A 22,861-nucleotide genomic window follows, 5' to 3' on the forward strand; every position below is an offset into this window, starting at 1 on the left:
GACTTATCCGACTAGTGGGAATAATTTCCCGACTCTAAGGAATATGAGAAGCTTTATGGTTTGCTGGTTTTCTTTTAGCAGAAAGCAATACTAATAGTGAGTCCTTATTTATGTTATTATTATCAGTTGTATTAGGTTATTATCTATCCAGTCTATATAAGCACATGTTCTGCTTTCAAGCAAGAGTTGAGCAATCAATTCCATTTCATCACCGTTCATCTTTCAGTTCTTACTACGGTGCTAGACCCAAAAACAAGCCATACCGGATTGCTCAGCGATTCACGAATCAATGCCCCCAGCTGGGTACCCCAAAAATACATGCCCCGCTTGTACCCTAGGCACAAGTAGGACTAACCCATCACCCTCTTGTCCTGGGTGTCTAGGTCCCTGTCCAAACTTGGACTCCAAGCCCCCACTCCTGAGTCCTAGACTCAGTGCGGTGCAAGGTCCTTCACCATCCTCGCCTCCAATCAGTCGGTCCAGAAAGAGCCAGATCTATGACAAGAGCGCAACGAGTCTTCCTTGCGCCCATACCCAAGTATGTGCTCGGGATAATAGATTTGTGACTTGCCTCGAGACTTAGGCAATGACCGGTCTTGTGGCCATAGGACACAACCCCTTACACCCACCAGTACCTAAACCATATCCCTGCCTAGTCACCATTTTTCCTTTCCACCATTTTATCATGAGTGATCACATTTATCACCTATTTGCGAGTAACGGCAGGTTACTCACGCTACCGATATCCTGAGCAAAGCAACTACTCGACCTTTACTAGTAGGACTCATGGGTAGATATATTTATGCACATAGTTTCCATAAAATGCCTATAACCTAAATGCACATCATATATATATATATATATATATATATATATATATATATATATATATATATATATATATATATATATATATATATATATATATATATATTCAGTGATTCATAAAATAGGGGTTATGCACCGGGGCTTGCACTAGGCAGGCGACGGGTCAATAAGGTCAGCACCAAATGGCTCCAGAGCTCCCTCCTACATGAGGATCTCCTCCTCATACTCCTCGATGACTTCCTCGTACTCCTATTCATCGGGGGGCATGAACTCTACCAACTCGTGATCTACATGCATGAAATGATGATGCAATACTTAGTAATATAGCAATAGCAACTCTTAAAACAAAAGTACATCTGTCTAACTACTAAGCTAGTGCTACCGACCAAGGTACTAAGTTACCAATAACAAGTATGAAGTATGGCATACCTTATTATAGCAACTACCGGTATTCTTACTCGTAATGCTGATAAACGCTATATATGATAAAGCAAGGATAATAGCTACTCTATTTATCATCCTACTCTAGGGCTACAAAATTTACAGCAAGTATATAATAATCTAGTGAGCCCACTGTAAAATTTTCATATCCATATCTATCACCAATCTACCACAAAAATTTCTATAATTATTAATCCACATAATATTGAGCTCTCTAGTTTGAATTTATGAACCTACCATCGTCCTAGCTAACTATAATCTAACTATACTAACAAGTAGATGGTATTTTTGGGAACCTAACAAAATTGGTCTCACTATTTTTGGACAAATACACAATTTACTACGATTTATCAAACTTCAGCTCAAACTAATATTGAATAAACATTCATGAATTTACTGGAAAAATCGAAACTGATTCCTATCTTGCGGCCCAACGCGAGCGGCTCAGCCCAACTTGGCGCCACACGCGCGCACGCGGCGTGGCAACCGATGCGGCCCATTCAGCGGCGCGCGACTCGGCCCACATCCCACGACCCACAGCGAAAACCCGCACGTGGCTGGATTTTTTGCGAAAGAGTCCCTATTCTCTACCCTATTCGTGAAACTAACCCGAACATTATTACACTGAGTCACAGATTTTTCATCTACCACCCTCCCCTTTCCTTTCTTCACCGTGGCCACGACCCCTGGCACCTGTGCGCGCACCGGCACGACGGCGCGGGCACCGACTGCTACGCCGGCCACACCCGACCCTCCAATTCCTATCTAAGGGGCTGATGCTCACCTTGATGTCAATGTGAAGCGGTTGGAGGTGATACGGTGAATGGGGACACTGTCCCGAGCTCCCTCCCTAGCGATGGTCCTCTCCCTATGACGGCGGACGTGCTCCCATGAGCCAAAGCACAGACAGTGTGAACCAGCTCATGGATAGGCAACAGAGACTCACCCCAAGCCAACCTATCGTGGTGGCTTGATTGGAGACTGCCCGAGTGAACCTGGCCACGCGTGCATGGGCGGTGCAGTGGCGCACGGCAATGGCACGACCGTGTCAGGGAAAGCTGGGCTGCGGTAGCGCTTTAGATGTGGTGTGCAGTGTGCTTAGCAGGTGGAGACAAGATCGGTGGTGCAAGGAATTGCCATGAGATGCTCTAGATAAGCGGCTTGCCGACGGCGCATGCCAACCCGGTCTTAAGGACCTAGCGGAGCAGCAGCTCCAAATTGGAGCACGGCAAGGCAAGATTCTCTTCAAGGTGGGGTCGGTTGGTTGGCTGGATACACAGCAGAGCTGAGGGAGTTAATTGCACTGCGATGGCTTCACTACGGTGAAATCGAAGGTGGGGTCCCGGCGACATGGCGACTGTGAAACAGGGAACTTAGGCATGGCTTGGCTCGACGCTGTCGCGGATGTCAACGCAAAGCATAGGCACGCACGGCGATGGGGAACAGCAGGGTGTGCACAAGACATTGGTCACACTACCCAGCACGCTAGCCGCTGTGGCTCAGTACTGAGCGCCACAGAGGATGGCATGTTCGGGAAAATGATGGTGTAGTGTGGCAGCGTACACGGATGTGATGGCAATGTTAGGCAGCCATCCCACGCGTGTGCAGCCAGGAGGCGTCAACGGCAATAGTGGTCGCGCAGACGATGCATGTGAGCATGCTTGGTGAGCAGGGACACCAGTTCGGCATGGTGGTAGCGAGCAGAAGGCGCGGGCAGACACGACGGTGGCCGAAGCAACCATGCCCACCAGCATAGTGCATGTGCACGCGTGCGCTAGGGCGCAGTAGTAGTGCGGCAGTGCCGGACGGCGCGCAGCATGAGCGACGCGAGGCGAGCAGTACCCTTGGGCAGACACGATGGAGGGGGGGCAAAGCAGCCAGGCATGGCCGGGCCCAGCGCGCGCGTGTGCCGGGTGCTAGAACACGGCAGCAAGAGACCTTGGCTGGCAGTGCAGAGCCACCGCGTGGGGTACACGCACAGGCGCGATGGGCGGCCGGTGTGGCACGCCGAGAGCTGGGCGATGACCACGCCTCAAGCGTTGGCATTGCCAAACACATGACTTGCACGCTTTTTAAAGCCGTTCAAAAACTCAACCCAATGATTCAAGGGTCAAACCAGCTATTCTACACTCAAGAGGGTACCTAGGGCTGTCGAACTAAGCCAAGACACCTCGCCACTTCTTAACCCGATCGCTCTACAAAAATTGCCGAACATGGCTTTGTCGACCCAATTTCAAACTTACATGAAACGACTAAACCTCGAACGGTTTTGCGTCGGATTCCATTTCCGCACTACTTGATGTACTAGCTAGCGAACCTCATCCTCGACCACACGCATTTCATCGCCGTCTATGAAGTTCGTACTACAACTTTATCAAAGTTCGCATAAACATTCTATAACATTTTTGCTCCATAAAAATTCGCTTAGAATACTAAACGATATTAAGCGACATGAAATGTAACATTTGTTTCTTGTTTCGGATGAACGTTTCAAGTGCCGTACATTGATTGATACCCTAGATTACACCCATGTATAAACAAGTATGATGCTCATGCAGGTTTTAGCAAGAACTGTACAATGTAACACCGAGAGTGTTACAAAATCAACTAAAAGAGCCGATTCCGGTAGAAAAAAGGTCACAACATGTGAACAATCGACTATTTAATACGAGGAGACCTATCAACTCCTCAAACCTAACCTATCATCTTTAACAATGGGGTTCGACCGGATCGATGGCAGCCATAATAAAGATAACATATTAAATCTTTAAAGAAAACGGATCTACTCATATTTAACAGGATCATGAAGACATACTATGAGCATTGAAGTGCAGGCGATCGGCTATTTAGCCGATGCAGGCATAGTAAACAGTTAAGGTCATGCCTGATCAAGAATAAATCTACCAACTAGCATCCTCTAATCTAAAGTGCCATCGGTGTGGATCAACCGGATCATAGCAGCCATAATAGCGAACTATAGACCAAATTTAACTAAGCAGCAAACCTCTTCAAGATCATACGTGCCTTAACCGCGTACTATGCACGATCAAGATCGAGGTAGAACAACCAATAAAACATAACTCATCGCTCAAAGTAAGAAACATCGTATTGTCACAAACACAAACGACGGACTAAAAGGATATGAGGCCGATCTAGTTCGATCTTGATTGGGGCAGGTTGATATTGCTGAAAAAACTATTGACAATAAAAATATAAGCAAGATCGGTAACTTAATGAATCTACCCGAAGGACGCCACCCTTAGGTAGAGCCGATAACTTGACCTTGTTCTAATTCGAGCAGTGGAGGTCAAACTTAACCGATGCAGCCATACTTGAACTAGATAAAGATCGATAACTAGCTTATACTAGAGCTCGCAGTGGAGGTCGAACTTAACTGATGCTGCCTTACAAACAAAAGTATAAGCCATGACGGTACTTACAGACAAGTCGGAGGTCGGCCGAACCGATGCAGCCCTGCTTGTTGAAGAACTCGCTGAGATCTACACTACTACTTCTACGGGTTGGCACGGGGCCAAAAAAGTAATTTGTATTGATTGATTGGATGTATCTCTGTTATAATAGACGGGGGTTTATATTTATACCCTGGCTGATAAGAGTCCTAAACGAACACGACTAGATAACAAAAAGAAATATCAAGATACATGGACTCTAATTTCCCTTATGCAGAATCCTAGCTGATGAAGCTTCCTTGTTTGATACGTGTCCTTGTTTCTTTCATCCTGATATGCACCTGGACATCATGTCTCTCTCAAATTTATTAAATAATATTTCATGGCTGGCTCATAAATATCCCTTAATTAGAAAACTTTCTTGCTTTTGACATCATCGACCAATCTTTTCCTTTCCAGGATAAGTTTACCAATTTTTGGTGTAAACAATAACATTTTTAAGGGTTACTTTAGGTTAATGTTCATCATAATGGCAAAAGCAAGTGATTAATTAGCAAATCAAATCCAATGATTATTGTTGCCAATAATGATAGAGAATAAAATAGATGGTTAGATATTGTATTTTGAAATTCTAATGCTTCTCCGTTTTCTAGTGTGTCTTGCGAGAATTATTTAACATAGGGTTTGCAGTTAGTAAAAGTAAAATAAGATGGACACAACTTCTCCTTGCCATCCAATTTCTTAACTGATCCTTGCCCTCCAATTTCTCATGAATTCGGTGTCGGTCATTTGGCTAAAATGCATCCCGTCTTTTATATATATTACATTTACTCTCCATCAAAAATTATTATGACTGTATCTTGTACCTTTGATATGACATAAATTAGCTGATCCGACTATAGGCTAGTTATGACAAAGCTATACATAGTATACGACCAGGAACTCGGTCCATGACAAGTTGTGAGATGCTTCGTTTCCAAGGGTTGTTCTCTGCAAAGCCATATGAAATACTCAAAAAATATATATTTACTTTATAATGTTATAAACTCAATTGGCTAGCTACATTATATGACAGTTCCTTGGTGCAAGGTTTTCTCTAGTGTTACATTAAGCACTATTTAGGCATGGAGGCATCGGGTTATTCATTTTCACATCGAGTTTGTATAGGAGATTCCTGTTGGTAGGTTTTTGCACGTAAGGTCTAGGTGCTCCGTCAGACTAAAACAATTGTACACGTCAAAGGCACCTACCATGATTGAGATTCTGACTTAGGTAGAAATCCTCAGTACCAACACCTTCGTGAGACTGAAAGGCTAACTCTAGGCCGTTGATAGCAATGTGTATGGAATTTGACATTGGTCTTACCTTATGAGACGGTTTGAACTTATGAAACGAATTAGACTTATGAATTATGTCTATTTAATGATGGATTGTATATATTCTTGTGAATTAGACTTGTAATTGTAGTTTATATAATGTTCTTGTGCTTGTGGTCAGATTTGAATTATATATATATATATATATATATATATATATATATATATATATATATATATATATATATATATATATATATATATATATATATATATATATATATATATATATATATATATATATATATGTGTGTGTGTGTGTGTGTTCCGGTCGAATTTGAATTCTAAATTTAATTTTTTTTGTGGGAAAATGTACTGTAGGGACGGTTCTCTGAACCGTCCCTGCAAACAGGTATACTATAACCGCCTCTATAAATCGATTTGTAGGGACGGCTGATAACACCAGCCGCCTCTACAAATCGATTTGTAAGGGCAGTCTGTAAACCATCTCTATAAATGTATGATTTGTAGAGACGGGATTTGTAGAGACGGTATAGTAGGGGCGGCTGGTCGAGCCGTCTCTATAAAGCCTCACCAGCCGTCCCTAGAAACCATTCCTGTACTAGTGAATGCACTATATTACAGGACGGAAGGAGTATGTGTATATATCAAATTAAACTTAGCAAAGTAGCACATACTCCTATATATAGCGTGTACTGACTACTGTACTGATCTCGTTAGATAGATATGCATGCACTCGACCAAATGTATTAGTGCAAGTTGATTAAAGAGTCAGATGACTCAGCTCATTCACATGAGGGCCGGGTCAATTGCATGGCAAGAAAGATCCATGACCGCCTGATCTATATAGATTAGGAGGATAAGCTAGGATGGAAGAAAGAGTAGAGCATGAACCTAGGGAAACAAATTTGATATTCGCTCAACATTTTCATTACAATAATTTAGGTTGCGCATGATTGATTTGTAGTATGCATCTCAATATTAAACGGGTATTGTTCATGCATGCTAGCTTGGCAATCAAGTGTGTGTGCGAGGGGTGTCCTTAGGCAGTGCAGGATGTTTCTCGGAGAGTCAAAACATCTCAAGCTTGACCAAATTTATATAATAAAATATTAACATTTAAGATATCAAAGAAGTATCATTAGGTTCTTCATTAATTAAATTTTCATAGTATATCTATTTAATGTCATAAATGTTTGTAATTTTTTCTATAATTTTGGTCAAATTTGAGATGCTTTGACTATCGAAGAAACTTGGAATGACATAATTTAGAACGGAGGGAGTATTTTTATGCAATACTAAAAGAGTCTGTCTATCCAACAACCATGTGTTTTATGTAGTTTCAACACATGAATTTTTTTTACCATAGAATTAAGATCCAACAGCCTCCAGCCTTCTTCTACCTCTAGCCTTCTTCTATCTCCATACAATCACAAATCACAGGATCATAGATCCACAGATCACAAGAAACATTTTTTATATGAAAAGACAAATCACAAATCGCAGAGAAGGAGATACGCAAGCTGGAGCCGCATCCGTCACTGCACTGTGCCACGTGAGGACATGGATCAAGTTCACTGTGCAGGACGGCGTGGCGACATGACTGCACTGTAGGGATGAAAACGGTACGGATATTTTTCGACCGTATTCGAAACCGAATCCGTTTAGAGGGGTTGAGATCTGTCCGTATCCGAGTCCGGATATCCAACATCCGATACCGTATCCGTATCCGAATACTCAAATCGCATATTTATGATGTCAATATCCAATCGTATCCTATCCGACATAGTTGATACTATCCGTATTCGAATCCGAATCCGGACAGAAATATAAAAACAAATGTAATATCGATGATATCCGTCCGTATCATCCCTACTGCACTGTGCCGCGTGAGGAGAAGTTCACTGCACTGTGCCGTCACTGCACAGGACGGCGTGGCGACATGGATCACCTTGTACCCGCCCGAGGCAGCTCCGACAGGACGGAGCCAGTGAAAAAAGAGAAGAAAAAATTCATGTGTTTTTTTTCTCTAAAACACATGGGTATTGTATAGCATTTCTGATACTAAAATTATTAGTATTTTACTTTGACGCTTATCTAGACTACAATTAGTTTCGCTCAATGTATACAAGTGAGAGTTTGTGCTCACGGCCTCATGGGTCCAACTCCGTCCAAGTGCCCAATAACGGTGGTGGTCCAGACGAAGCGTGGACAAGCTTTGTTGATGAAGCCCAAGATACGAAAGGCCATTAAGATACGAAAGCCCATTAAGAAACGCCTAGCCGAAAGCTGACCATTCTGAAAAGCTTTTTGTTTTTTGCGCATAGAAAAGCTTTAATCTTGGCTTTTGACTACACATCTCATAGTAGATTTTGCTGTTTGTTGTTTTCCACATTTTCAGCAAATCAGTAGTTGCCACGTCACATGCTACAGCACACCATTTTTTTTTGAAAAAACAGCACATGTACCTCACATGACACAGTTTCTGGAAGATTTTTATGGTTGTTATTTTCCAGAAAATAATTAATAGCAAAAAAAAAAAAAAGCCGAAGGACAGCATATATCCAGCCAAAATAAAGGACAGATACAACACCTACTTGACGGACATGAAAGAAAGAAAACCGGCGCCAAAAACAAAACACATTTGCGGCAACGTAGATGACGGCAGCGACGGCGGCATAGAAGACAGTAAGCCGATGAAGACCAAAGGAAAAGCAAGACAGAACATCAAAGCATCACCAACATCAGAAGAAAATAAACAAGATGCAACGGAGGTAATCCATCAAACCAGGCCAACCCAAGCACCTTCATCTTTTTTTTTTTTTTTTTGCGATCTGCATCTACATTTGCTAGGAAATACTAATCAAACAACAACATACAATTCTCCAAAAACAGGCATCAAGATATGCATGTTCAATGGATCAAAATGTGTCACCAAGAACAACGATATTGCAAAAACCAGGAGAAAATCATCATGACAAGGTAAACAAAAAATCCTAGCTCAGCCATATGTAAATATATATATGCAGGTTCACTCAAAGCTGGAACACAGTATCTGAACATGTACATAAAATCCAAATCAATATATGAAAATCGCCTTTGCTCAGTAGTATGAAAAAGCTTCTCATGGATGCCAGAAGCATCTCCGAAGTCTGACATGCGAAGTTAATTCATAATTCATCACCGCAATTCGCAATGAGGTAAACATTCGAAGAGAAACACTAATCAACTGAAGGCAAGTACTTCTGCTTAGGATCAGAAGGAAAATAGAGATGGTTGTCAGTCACTGAAAAATCAGAAACACAGACCAATCTTTTCTTCATCGCATCCAGCGGAGATTCAGACTCACAAACTGTAGAAAAAGACAGAAAAAAAAAGAAAAAAGAACAGAAGGGCACCGTGGGGAACTGATCATTCAGGCACCAAACTGCTTTCAGTTCACATGCATGCATACGCACACAGGCAGAAACACATGAGTAGTGGAGCACTGCAGTAGTTGAGATCACTGGCGACGAATTTTGTTCCATTACACATTTTTTTTTAAACGAACTAGGCAGGAGATCTGCCGATTGCATTAAAAAGCAGAAGTAAACCTAGACTGGGCAAAACGACAAATGGAAGAAAACTACGACAACAACAAAGCTCAGAAAAGAGCAGCAACTGAAAGCGGCCAGATGGACTGGAACCTCAACCCGCGCCGCACAGCAACACTCGGATTCAATAACTGCCGGTTGGATTGAGACATCAACACAGGCACACCAACTCCACTCAACTCCAATTAGTTCCCCACGCCGCACCCCCACAAACCAAGAGTAGAGCATACAAGTAGCCCTCACCGCAAGCGCCATCATTACCGACGATGTCCCACGCCAACCAGTCGTTGCCAAGCAGAACTAGCCGCCGCAGTCCACTGCAAGCCGTGTAGCTACCACGACTCCCCCACCATGTCGTCGTCATCTTCAGGTCATGCACACACGATCGTCGATCTCCCAACCACGGCCATGCGTTGGCAGAAGTCAGAAGAGAAGCCCACCGCACCACACCGAAGAGGCCGCCACTATGCAGGACCCCTCGCCGAAGTACCGTTGTTGCACCTTAAACACCAAATGACCGAAACACAGCACCCGATCCTAGACCTCCAAGGCAACTCAAACACGTGAGGGCCTCGCCACATCCATTGCCACACACCACTCCTCGGACACACCACCTTAAAGCACACGGGGGCCTCGCCACTCCCATCACTGGACACTTTGAGGATCCGGGCTTGCTTTGCCGTCGAGGTGACTTGGTACCACCAAGCCGCTCCATTAACTTCACCTTCGTCTCACCGCCACCGGAATCTCAGATGCACCACGTTCACGGACACAAAGCTTCTAGAAACACGGCTCACTACCTTGGCCTTCTCCTTACTAGGTCGGATTGGGACACTGACACGAGCCTCAATGGAAAAAAACTCCACTAGGTCGGATTGGGTCATCAACACGAGCCTCCACTTTGTTGCCATCTCCGCGCCGCGCTACCCACTCGCTGCCACTGTACGAACACCTCTGCGCCCCCCTGAAAGCTCTAGTTTGGTTTTGGATAATCGATGAAAGCCATTGGACTAATCCTTGTATCTAAGTGTGTGACTAGATAGGATGGTCCAATCCAAGTGGATGAGCTAAATGATGGTCATGGTGTTGGTGATGGCCTAAGTGAAGATTAAGTGCTCTCCATTTGGAAAAGAAGAAAGAGAAAAAAATAGCTCAAGGAAAAGGTATATTTGATAGGAGCATTTTGTTTTGCCACTCAAGACACCAAGTGGGTGTGAGTGGGTTTAGGATAGATAACCATACTATTAACAGGGGTGAAACTCATCGTGAATTGCGGTTATAAAAGTACCACTAGATGTTCTAACTCTTTGCATATGCATTTAGTTTCTAGTGAGTGCTAACACCCTTGAAAATGCTTTGTAAAATTGCTAACACACATGCACATTGGTGATACACGTGGTGGTTAGCACTTGGGAGCAAGGGTGGAGAAGTTTGAGAAGTGAAGGAGCTGTTTTTGAGTGACTAGACTTTGGCCACGGCAGGACCGGACCCTGCCTGGCTTGTCCGGTCATACTACGCAGAGGAGACAGCCTCGGGTCCATAATCGGACCCTGGTGGCGCAGCTGACCGGACTCTTGGGAACACTGTTCTCGTGTTCGGTCATAGTGACATGGCAGCGCGGGACTTTGGCACGCAGTGGCAAGTAAGGACCGGACTCAAGTCCAGTCATGGTCGAGCTAGCGAATGCGTCCAATTGTGAAAAACCGGCTCTGGATGCTTACTGGACTCGACCGGACTCTGCTCGCTGGTGAGTCCAGTCAATCGTTGGTGAGTCATGTTGTTGTGGCGAGTTGGCGTGGGTGCGCGCATGACTAGACCCTGTGCGGGTGTGTCCGGTCATGCAGCAGCGCGTCCGGTCTCAACTTAATGCACGTACGCGAGGATTTCGACCGATGGGATCGCGCGGCCGAGGTTGAACGCGGGGGATGCGTGGCCGCCATACAGTGATCGGACGCTAGCTTGGGTGCGTCCGGTCACCCCGACTATTGCGTTCGGTCAACATGCAGTAAGCCCCTTCTTGGGCATAATGGCTTTATTTCGTTTGGGGGGGCTATAAATACGTGGTAGCCGGCTTGGGCTCATACTCTTGGCCTTTTCTATTGAGAATATACCCTAGTGAGCCTAGCCAATCCTCTTTAACTCATCTTGCTTGATTGATTCTTCATTTGGTGAGATTGGAGAGCATCCAAGTGCATTGCTTTGAGTGATTGCATCTAGTGGCACTTGGTGATTGTGTTTGGCTGTGGGATTCGCTTGTTACTCTTGGTGGTTGCTGCCACCTAGATGGCTTGGTGCAGCGAGGATCATTGAGCAGAGGGTGGTGCTTGTATCTGCCTCCGATCGAGGTGATTGTGAGGGGTTCTTGTGCCTTCCCCGTGGGAGATCACTAGATTGATCATAGCTTGTGGATCCCCATCTTGTGTTGGTTGTGCGACACTCGGTTGTAGGTTAGGCGTATGATGCCTATTAGCTTGTGAACCTCTAAGTGGGTGAATCGCTATAACGGGACATAGCTTGCCGGCAAGCAAGTGAACCTTGGAGGAAAAATTATTATGTCATCTTGTCTCTAAGGAATTCATTGGTTTTCATTGTGATTGATCTCTTGTCGGCTCGGTATATCCATCTCTAGCTCTTGTATTTACTTTGTCATATACTTGTGTAGAGCTAGTTGTAGCTAGGGAGTAGTGTAGCTTATATAGTTGTAATTACTCTTGCTAGGTTGCTCACTAGTAGTAGAAGTAGTGTAAGTGTATCTTGCCCTTTAGTGGGTTTTGGTGAATTGAATGACAACACCATTAAAGGTCTAACGAGTTTGCTAAGTGTTGAATAGGAAATTGAGTCTATTGCATACACTTGTGAATTGTGGAATGAGAAGTGTATATAGGTTCAACAAGAAGGTAAACTTGATGATATTCCACAATGTTGAAATGAAAGCCAAATTGTGTATTGTTATGCTAGAAGATTATGGAAACAATCTAGTTCAAGCATAAGACAACAATGCAAATGCAATTGATGAAAGGGAAAATTGGTTCTATAGCATCGAAAGGTTGCGACCTTTGTAAAATACCACTGAAAGAGTTTGGCTTTGTAAAATAGCACTGAAAGTTGTCACCGTAATCTGAAAATAGCACTCCGTCGGGTTTTACACCAAGGAGCGTTAACTTGACCTAAACTCCAAAAGCTAGCTGACATTTTTACCCTTGCCTTATCCTCATACGGGAAAGTGAGAGCCGCACCGCGCAAGTGAGAGCCGCGCCGTGCTCGGTTCTGCCTGTGGAGCGCCGCCTCCACCCGTCATGCCGGCCGCCTGGGAGCTCCGAGGGCCTCCTGCGCCGGCTGCCGTGGCTTCCTCTTCGCGCGCAGGTCGCTCCCCCATGTGGAAGCCACGCCGTTCGCCGCGGGCTGGTACTCGCGCGGAGGCCGCGCTGCCTGCGCCGTCCGCCGCGGGCCGCTCATCGTGCGGAGGCCGCGCCGCCTCCGCCCGTCCGCCGGCCACCTGGGAGCTCCGAGGGCCTCCTACGCCGGCCACCGCGGCTTCCTCTTCGCGCGCAGGCCGCTCCCCGTGTGGAGGCCGCGCCGTCCGCCGCGGGCCGCTCGTCACGTGGAGGCCGCACCGCCTGCGCCGTCCATCACCTCCTCCTCCTCGACTGTGTGTTGCGCCGGCCATGACTACTCCTCCAGTGCGCAGTGTCCGCGCCTACAGAAGCTCGGTATCTTTGTGTCTAATCTCAGCCCCATCTGTGACGTCTCCATTTTTTTGGAATCTCTCGAGTGTCTCGACTACAGCGTCTTGGACATCGGGAAGCTGGAGATCAAATCCCCAATGCTCAAAGCCTCCACCAGTTTGCTGTGTCCGGGCGTCATCTTCAGTCACTATATATCATGCACTCGACCTTTCTTGGAATACTCATATCATCCACACGACTGATGCAGAGATATGATTCTGCCAAGGGGCTGATAGTTTCTCTCGCACTTCATCGGGTAATTTGTTTATGCACAAAATTTCATGACAAATTCAATGTTAAATGTTATGTCTGCAAACTACAGAAAAGATTTTACAATTTTGTAAAAGGTAGCCAAGCTGAACACAATATAAAACTTGATAATTTTGGACACAACTTAGTGAAAACCCCTGCTGCTTGCACTGAAGCCATTACTTCCCTATCTTTAAGAACCGTAATAGCTATTCTGAAGACACGAGTTAAGAGCAACTTTTCTATCATTCTATTCTTATAATTCATCAATAGGGTCAATGTTAATTACTTTGTTTCAAGAATTAGAGCTGAAACATTGGTAATTTTGCAAATAAAACTACTGATAATTTGCTGATTTCATCTTCTCATTAAACTTAATGAAAATTGTGCATATGGCAGGAAATAGCTGGATATGTGACCTTCCTGCAGGAAACTAATATTTTATCACACTGGCAAGGCTTTCTAATGGGCAAATCAAAAAATATTTTTTTATCATGTGACTTTTACTGTTTTACATGAAGGTAAGTATAAATTAGTATATTAGAACTCGTTAGTTATAAAATATATAGTTATATAATAAATAAATTAGATTACAGCTCTACATTTCTCCAGCTATACATGATGGAAAAGGAAATTCGTTTAGCAGTTCAACTAGAAACCGAGGCGTGGCTTTGCCGCGCCCTACTAGATCGTCCAGGTAAGGGTGGTTTTTGCACTGAACATTGATCTTGGGCCCGCCATGCAGCTTGCAGTAGAAAAGGGATGTCAAGTAGATGTGTCTTGCTTGAATATTGGGCACTTGCATTAAGTTAGATTCCCTCAAACTTAATTTATGTCTTCTTCACCCTGATAGTAGTCGATTAAGCTAATGAAAACAGTTCATATATCAATTGATGTAGAAAACAATAGACTGGTACCAGGTATTCGGCCAGGTTTTGTGTTAAGCAGAGTGAGGGAAGAGATTTTACCATACAAAGAGCGCTAGTCTGCAACTGTGCATCGGCAAGGTTGGCTGGAAAACAATGAAAGTGCAATCAATTTCAACAGTTCAACACATTCTGAATTCTTCACATATTACACGGTTTTAGTGTTGACAGGTCTTACCATTTTGTTTTTTGTGAAAACATATAAGTCTGTAGGTGAAGTTGAAGCAAAATAACATTGTCAAAACATCAGTGTGTTCGGTTTATCTCATATCATCAAAGGATAAAATGAGATCTGTACCACAGAATCGATTTCTTTTTTTTCCACATGCAAAATGATTTGATTACATTGTTGTTCTGTAGTAAAAGAAAGGGAGAATGTGGTACTTCAAAATGCAAGAATGCTTCCAAAAAGTCCAAGAAGAATGCTACAGGAACCTCTACTTCTTCTGAGCCCCCTACTGAACTTGCTGTTGAACCTAGGTAAGTTGAACTTCAAGTTTCATGTTTTAGCTGAATTACCCTACATGCAAAATGACTTAATTACATTGCTCTTATGTAGGAAACGAAAGGGAGGAGGTGGTACTTCAAAGAATGATACAGGAATAATCTCTACTTCTTTAGTCACTCAATCACCTGGTACAGCTACAGCTAGCCCCTCTACTTCCTTAGCCATCCAAGCACCAGTTAGTCCAGGACCAACAACAAGAAGGATGGCAGCTTCTGTTTCTACACCAACAAGACGACCAGGCACACCAGTGAGTCCAGGGCCAATAACAAGACGAATGGCAGCACAACTGGATACATCACCAGGAGGCATTGCTAGGAGGGTCATCATAAACTAGGCTAGTGTGATCCTGAATCATTTTATTGAACTGTTGTTGTATGAAAAAGTCATGTACTGAACCTATTTTGGGCATGTGTTGTTCTGCATGTGTTGGACCAGACCAATATAGTTCTTGTACTGTGAACCTATTTGACCATGTACTTCATTCTTATGTTTTTAGAGCTCCTGTACCGGTTTGGGGCTTGATTCTTATGTTTTTAGAGCTCTTGTACCGGTTTGGGGGTGTTTTGGTCTAAGTTAACAGACATAACGTTCAAATCTAACAGAATGGTACTTTCAGTTCACGTGTGCACCTTTCAGTGGTATTTTACGGGACCGATGTCTTTCAGTGGTATTTTACGGAAGTCGCGATCTTTCGATGCTCTAGAACCAATTTTCCCTTGATGAAATGGCTTCTATACTATGGGATATCATAGCATCATGTGAAATCAAGCATACTTGGCAAATAGCAAATGAGACATGAGTTGATGATTTTGGATTGGTCTCAATGATGGCTTGCTTTGCATGAACAAGAAGAGTTTGATAATAGATTAGCTTTGATCAAGGATTGAAGAATGAGTTAAGAATGCGTAAGTGAAGAAATACCAAGCATAGGTTAAATGACAAAGGACACAACTCAGATTGGATATAAGTCGGTCTCTATGTTGGTTTGCTTATATGGATAAAGATTTGGAAAATCACTTTACATTGACTTGATCAAGCTAGAAGTATGAAGATAGATATTGAAATGAGTATTAGGAGTGTCAAGCCAAAATGAAGAGGATATAAAGAATCGTGAATTGGCTTGACCATATTTATGTTGATTCATATATGTCTTTATGTGAATCAAACTAAAGCTTGATTGATCTCAACATTCATATCTAGAAGATATTCAAGCAAGGATCATACTATTGAAGAAATGGTTTTTCAATTGATGCTTAATATGATGTGACTTGAGTATGGCTTTATAACGTGAAGATAGCAAGGAAAGGGCTTCGAGAGACTAAGCGAAGGTGAAGGGCAAGCGATGGCTTGAGGACCAAGGTACCATGGTTAAGGTGAAGAAGAGAGTACTTGCATTGAGTCGAGGAACTAATCAAGCTATGAGAAGTCATATTGTGTTGAGGATCAAATCATTAGTGGAAGTGACTTGAAGCCATGGATTGAACTCATATGTGTTGAAATGGTTCAAGTCACATACTCAAGGTATGTTTGCTCGAAGAGATGAGACAAAGATGATTGCAACCCCTTATGAAGTGATATTGAGAAGAAATGGCATATGAAGACATTAAAGACTTAAGTGGTTGAAATGTTCATATTCTCTTGATCTTGAGTATAGGTATGTCGTACAATCAAGGGGGATGCAATATGAATCATAGATAAGTCTCAAGTGCTGAAACTAACCAAACACAAGTGCTAACATGAGAGAAACATATTAGCACAACACTTGCACTTGTTGATCTTGCGGCTTGTTCTCTGCTGGATTGGATAGCCCTCGAAACAAGTTTTTCGGAAAGTCCCAGATCACTTGAAACGGAGTTCGGAGTAAAATGTTATGGCGTTTCCTGTGAGGTGACCTGTGCTATTTTCTGAGAGCTGCGGTAGTGCTGCAAATTTTCGCAGCAGTGCCGCGAGTTGCCACGGCAGTGCCGCACCTGTACAGGTCATAACGGCTAGTTTTTAAACTGCAATGACTAGTTTTATTTGTTGTTAATTTTCAGTAATGTCTATTTACCCCCCTCTAGGCCAAGGTCCTTTCAAGTAGTGACATAGTCTTTGTTTGGTTCATAGAGACCATAGCAACTAGACTTGTGGGTAGGTGGCTTGTAACTCTTGTAGTGCTAACGCAACATTCGCTTAGCTATTTAATTATCTAATCACTTGTCTTAATATTGTTGTAGAATTTTTTTTATAGTCTATCACCCCTCTAGACATTTAGGACCTTTCACCCCTTTGCTGCCTTCCCTGTGCCACGCCGAGCCACAGCCTCTTGGCCTTCAAGAAGCAACTAGGTTCCTCCAGCCACGCCACCATGGCGCCACTGGTGCCCCTACTTGGCTATTGCTAGCCACACCACCACGACGTCACACTCATCCAAGCAAGCCACTGTCGGCCACGCTACCATGGCACAACCGTCCCACGTCTGCAGCCGGCCGGAGTGGGAAAACACCATGATAACGCCTCCACGGAGGAAGACGACGCCCGAAGGCGTCACCGTCGTCTTGCCGGCAGATCCAACATGGCTTTCGCCTGTGCGTGCCCACATCCTGCACAATCGAAACAGGGAGCCTTGAAGTCACGCCACCCCTACCCTCCACCGCCGCCACACGCCGCATCGATCGCATCGCCACGCGCACCGGCGAGTTCCGGCCGGATCTGCACTGGCGTCAGCAGCTCCAACCGCGGGATGGCCGGATGCGGAGGACGAGGAGCCGGAGTAGCCTCGCCGCCACGCCCGTGCCGCAGCCACTGCCGCGCCCGCATCGACGCCTTGGCCTTCGCAGTCGCGGTAGCCGCGCCGCCATAGATCCATGCCGGGAAGCACTGGATCCGCGTAGAACCCGGCCTGCGAACGCCGGAACCACCGGAGGGCAGAGGCGGCGGTGGTGGCGCCACCACCTCACCATAGTCACCCACACTGCCAGAAAACGTCCCGCCGCTGCTCTCCTCGTGGCCACCGGCCATCAAAGGCGCGCTCCGGCGGCGACAAGTAGAAGGGGGTGGGGGAGTGGGAGGCCCGGCGGTGGGGGGGGGGGGGGGCGAGGGGCTCTGCTCGAGCTGCCCAGGCGGGCGACGCGGGGGTCGGGGAAAGCGGTCTATCTTACACATTTACTTTGATCTATTGCTTGTACAGAAGGGAAAGGATTCAGACAAAACTGAACAGACATACGTACAATTCACCGCAGAAAAAAAAAAGAACGCCGCTGCCACCGCCGCCGCCGCCTACGACGACAACGCCGCGGGCACAGTAGACAACGCGTCGAACGCCGCCGCCTCAGACAACGCCGCGGCCAACGTTTGGCAACTCCAGAACACGAATTTCAAAATTGACAAGAGGGGATTTCGAGTCCGAAACGAGAGCAGCGAAACTATATGGGCAACAAAACAAAAAAAACAGTGAGAATATACTACAGATAAAAAGCACGAATCTTAAGATACATCTGGACCATACAAAAGTGGAAGAAAACAGCAAAATAAATATGCTGGCAGATATTTAGAGATTCCGTTATTTTTTGTACGTATGGAGGAAAGTTTGAACTCGGTAAGTACGGTAGGCCCCCGACCCTGAGCATAACTTGACATGATTTCCCATGCATATAATGTTCATTGTGTCTTTCTATTCCAGAGAATTATTTTTATGAGTGAGCCTAGAATATGATCGATAGATGTTTGATTCCAGCAGAGCAGGTTCAGAGCTACAGGGGAGGGTTTGTAGAGTTATTTTTTCTCCCTTGTTGGGCCATTTTCACTACCTAGTACAATAGGAACGGTGGCCCCGGCACACATGCTGGAGCAGGAGCCCAGATACAGGCCCATGACGAGGTACAGATGCGCAATGAAACTGCTGCAGGGGTTGCGTTGCGGTGCAGAGCATCCGCCGCCGCCGTCGCCGCTACAGGCTACAGCACGTGGTAGCGAACTAGCGATCGCCACGGCTACGGTCGGTCCTCTGGAGCTGACAAGTGACAGCCTTCCTAAAGGACAATTTTAGTCCCTGTCCCATCGGATGTTTAGACACATACATGAAGTATTAAATATAGACGAAAAAATAACTAATTGCACAGATTGTGGCTAATTTGCGAGACGAATTTTTTAAGCCTAATTAGTCCATGATTTGACAATGTTGTGCTACAGTAAATATGTGCTAATGACGGATTAATTAGGCTTAATAAATTCGTCTCGTAAATTAGCCTCCATCTATGTAATTAGTTTTATAATTAACTCAATTTAGTTCTCCTAAATAGCATCCGAACGTCCGATGTGAATATAGACTAAAATTTAGTTCAGGAAACCAACCACCCCCGTGAAATGAAATGATAGGCATGCATGATCCCCTGCATGATTGCCCGCCGCTCGCCTCGCCTGCCTAGACGGATGGATCACCGTCATGGGAATGGGCTGTGGCTAGCACATGGTACTAGTAGCTGTTTAGTAGTGGGTTCACTCCTGTCCCATCCCATCCAAGTTTAGCAATGGATGGATGGATCTTTAGCAGAGCTAACAGCGGCGGTTACGGTGACACCTTCAGGACCTGTGCCCTTGCCCTTGCGCTCCCAAGCAAAGCAGCAGTACATGACACAAATCTAGTTAAACTTATGACACGAAAAACCCAAAACGATAGTTAATTTGGGACGGAGGATATAATAACAGAATAAATAATGCAGTGCTGAGTGCTGACATGACCACCGTCAAGACGAGGAGGCAAACGCTAACCAAAAGCTCATTCTGATCCGCAATTATCGGTGCGGTCAGCTTCTTGCTACACCGCCAGGACAGTGACGCCGGATGCATAGCCTCAGCGGCAGCCTGGAGAAATCGTTGGCCGAATCAACAGGACAAATGTAGTCCAAATTGGTCTAGTAGTTTTGGTACAAATTTGATTTGACTGGACAAATGTAGTCCAAATGAGCTGAAATTTTTATAGCAGTTATAGGACTCATAGGTTCACATATCTACCAAATTTCATGCATATTGGACTTGTAGCATGAGATATATGAATTTTTCTCTAAGGAAGACAGAATTTGAAAACTCATTGAATGTATTGGATGGCATTGAAACAACAAGATTAGGTTGGTTCTCAAATTGGTCTTGAAGAATTAGTCAATATGAGAAGTATCAGTTTAGTCTAAAGGAGTTGCAATCAAATTACAAGCAGCAGTAAGTGGTTGCAACCAGTTGGAACAAGAAGAAATTAGCTGCAGGTTTTCAGAAACAACAGCTAAAATCAATTGAAACTAGATGAAACTAGTTAACTTTAGCAGTTACAAGTGGCAGAAATGAGTTATAATCAGTTGGAACTAGCTGAAATCAATTGGAAACAACTAGAATCAGCTAAAACTAATTGGATTATATGCAGCTTGACAGAGTTTGAGATCAGTTGGAATATAGTGTAAACTTCTCCCTAAACCTTATGTTATTGATGTGCATGAGGGTGCTTTGTGTACCCTTGTATGCACAAATTAAGGAGAGTTTAGTCTATATCTTGTGGGACTAATGGTTTCTCTCAAGTGTATGTTGTGCAATCCTACATATGGGGAAAAGGAGGATAGATGGTTCCTTTGGATTCTCTAGTTGCTTCATAATTATTCTAGGAGTTCTTGGTCTTTATAAACCAAATGTTCCTGGTTTAGTGTCGGATGCCCCAATCCTTTAGAGAAACTGGATTTGAATGAGTTGGAGAAAAGAATTGAAGAGTGGGGTTTCATTGCTATTTCTCCTCTCTAGAGCTCATCAAGTGCACATGATCTATCCCATTGATCACCCAGGATCTTGTCAACAAAGATTGGTAACTCCTAGTTCACAATTTGTAAATTTCATGAATTTTACCTTTTGCTCTCTATGTGAGTTGCTTTAGGTAAAGAAAGAACTAGGAACCTAATATGGATCTTGGATGATCATAAGAGCTCTAATTCACCATGAATCATCAAGTGATAACTATGGCCATCCATATCATTAAAGTCTCACTTATGATGGTCATGTCAATCAAAATTTGTGTGGTGGTCTATCTACCTTGGTGGTGGTATGTTTCCTTGGTATAATTTCAATTGTTGCAAATTTATCATGCCTTGACCAAAATATAGAATGAACTCCTCTAGACTCTTAAACCGATTCAAGTGCATTTCACAAGTAATTCGAGTACTTGATGCACATATTAAGGGGAGATCATTCTATGTCTTGTGTCTTTTGAGACTAACCTTTTCTTCTAGTGAATTTGTGTAGTCTCATGGTGAGAATGAGTTTCTCATGGGTATGCTAAATTAACTCAATCCAAATTCGTAAAGTTATCCTTCATCTTCATTTGTATTGCAATGTTATCTCTTAAGTAGCTACTCTCCATAATATAGCTTAAATTCCCTTGTTTGGACTTAATTGACCAAAAGTGCATATGTTCTTGCCTTCCACATATATATGTATGCACCACCAAAAAGGGGGGATTTAGTCTATGTTATAAGGTTTTGCAATTAGTTATCTACATGCCTTCCACATCCAAAATGGTCACTAGTTGTGAAACTCTAGCTTGTGCAATTTAATGCTATCTCTTGTCTTTGTGAGCATTTCCTAGGTGATATTATGAGATACAAGAATCAATTCTAATTGACATCAACTTGTGAAGTCTCTTTCTATTGGTGTCAAATTGTGAAGATCATATTTCGATTGGTATTTGTGGATAATCTTTCAATATGGTATATCAAGAAATATGTCTTCAACTAGTATCTCAAAATGACAACAAGAGCTAGAAATGAACTCTCAATCGAGATCAAGCACAAGTTTGGAAAATCTTCATGAAGGTCATGATCAAGAGAGATGGACACAAATGAAATCTTTTGCACTATGCCAAGCCCATCAAAGCACTAAATTCAAAATATCATGATCATAGTGGACATTATGAGGTTTAGGACAAAGGTATATCATTCCATGAACTCTTGTATTACCTTTGTGCATCTAGGCCCTTACATGCTAGTGTGTGCATGTGTATGCAATATTTGAGTCACACCATGAGTTTGTTTTTATGGTGACGATTAGAGAATGAGTTAGATATTTGGTTAATATCTCTTGTGGTGATGGCATGAATTAGTCTCATGTTAAAAGTGTCATCTAAGTGAGGTATGAGCCAAATATGCTAACGTCTCAAGAATCTTGACTTAAAGTGTTGCATACTTTGTTTGGTAGAAAACTTAGGAGAGAAATCCTATATGCTACACTTTTACCTACCTCTTGCCATCACTTGTCTACCATCATTTCTTCCTTTTGGTGGAAAGATCCTTTTTGGAGATTAATGCCAAAGGGGAGAAATATTGGGGGATAGTGTAAAGGGCGGAGAGATTGATATGTGGATTTAAAGGGGTAAAACAGAGGCATATAAGATTTTTTATTTTGTGTGTGGTGTGTGCAAGGATAGTTTAAATTAATGTTCTTGATAAGGACCATTTATACTAGTGTGTGACATTCATGCCTTGAAGGGTGTATATTGTTTATTTTCTCTGAATGTCACTGTACGGCAGTGCCGCGCACACTCGCGAAAGTGCCGTACATGACAGCTTTAGAATCTTCTTGAGTGCATGAACTGTCATGAGCATCACATTTATCATGATGACACCTTGCACTCCACGGATGCTAAGATATAGGAGAGTTCCCACACTTCATCTTAAATATGTGCATTTGGCATTTGAGGCCAAAATTTAAATTCTTTCAATAATGCACATATTTAGGGGGAGCTCACTATATCATTGGATTCAAAATCTTATTATTTATCAATCTCTTGTAAGCTTTAATTGTGTTGTCATCAATTACCAAAAAGAGGGAGATTG

General features: G+C 43.6%; 1 non-coding gene across 1 annotated transcript; it reads right to left on the minus strand.

Annotated features, from left to right (window-relative positions):
- Positions 1 to 9,112: 9,112 nt before the first annotated feature.
- Positions 9,113 to 9,208, minus strand: LOC136484561 (small nucleolar RNA R64/Z200 family). Its single transcript, XR_010766074.1, has one exon. It is a non-coding gene; the product is annotated as a small nucleolar RNA R64/Z200 family (small nucleolar RNA).
- Between the last annotated feature and the right edge of the window lie 13,653 nt (positions 9,209 to 22,861).

The sequence above is a fragment of the Miscanthus floridulus genome, chromosome 9 (assembly GCF_019320115.1).
Source record: "Miscanthus floridulus cultivar M001 chromosome 9, ASM1932011v1, whole genome shotgun sequence".
Taxonomy (NCBI): Eukaryota; Viridiplantae; Streptophyta; class Magnoliopsida; order Poales; family Poaceae; genus Miscanthus; species Miscanthus floridulus.